At 39.5% G+C, this 884-nt stretch overlaps 1 protein-coding gene and 1 long non-coding RNA gene across 2 annotated transcripts in view; both read right to left on the bottom strand.

The window, feature by feature from the left end:
* The window catches only part of LOC128250710 (uncharacterized), a 162811-nt gene extending 161939 nt beyond the window's left edge, over positions 1-872 (bottom strand). Inside the window, exon 1 of the long non-coding RNA XR_008266715.1 lies at positions 276-872. This is a non-coding gene — a long non-coding RNA (uncharacterized LOC128250710). The remainder of the gene's footprint in view (positions 1-275) is intronic.
* Positions 1-884, bottom strand: part of LOC106878832 (integrator complex subunit 13) — a 596471-nt gene that overhangs the window by 579708 nt on the left and 15879 nt on the right. The gene's annotated exons all lie outside the window — the stretch shown is intronic.

The following is an 884-nucleotide window of genomic DNA, read 5'->3' as shown; positions in this document are numbered from 1 at the left end:
AGAACAAATGAAGTAACTACTACAGCAAGTGTTGTTGGCCATTCTCCAGGGTAACACAGCCCCTCGGTCATGACCATGGGGGCGCAATTGAACACACCCTTTATTCTGGGGTGTGCTGCCTGTTGCTCCTTCCCCCTCCATCTTCTACAGCTTAACTTTCTCCCCACCTTTTATTTTTATTTTAATTTTGTTTCTTTAATTCCTTGTAATAATTAAATTGTGAAAAATAATTAGAAAATAAAATTTTTTTAAAAATGAAATATATTGCAACCTACCTGTTTCGTCTTCATTTTCCTTTTCTTCTTTTTGGTCATCTTCATGTCTTTCTTCATAGTAGTAGTAGTAGTAGTAGTAGTGGCTTTTGCAGAATAATCCTGATCAGCCCTGATTTGAGTTGGTCAATGGCATGTAAGTAGACTGCTAAATACAATGAGGTACAATCCAATCTGCACCAGCACCATGTCTTACAACAAGGTTTAAAACTCCAAGATGCAGTATGGGTGATGGTGGTGGTGGTGGTGGTAGTGCAATGCAGTAAATCTTGCCATGTTGAGAGTTTTCTCCAGTGTCCAGTTTGTTTCTGCATACCAAGAGGCCCTCATGGTGGCCACAACAGAAACAAGAACAACACAGTAGTAGTAGTAGTAGTAGTAGTAGTAGTGCTGCTGCTGCTGATAGTGTCATTGGTGACGAACGTAGTAGCAGTAGTAGTAGTAGTAGTATCCACAGCAGTAGCAACTGCAGCCAGTATCCAAAGACAAACGTTGATGACAAGATGAGAATCAGTAGAGTTTCCAAAAATAGACAACATGAATTGAAGCTTATTGTCAAGAAGCAGGTTCCAGAGTGAAAGAACAAAGTTAAGTCCTTTGTATAAGGTATAA

Source organism: Octopus bimaculoides, chromosome 24 (genome assembly GCF_001194135.2).
Source record: "Octopus bimaculoides isolate UCB-OBI-ISO-001 chromosome 24, ASM119413v2, whole genome shotgun sequence".
Taxonomy (NCBI): Eukaryota; Metazoa; Mollusca; class Cephalopoda; order Octopoda; family Octopodidae; genus Octopus; species Octopus bimaculoides.
The sequence above is the reverse complement of the archived record's forward strand: the minus strand, read 5'-3'. Positions and strand labels throughout refer to the sequence as shown.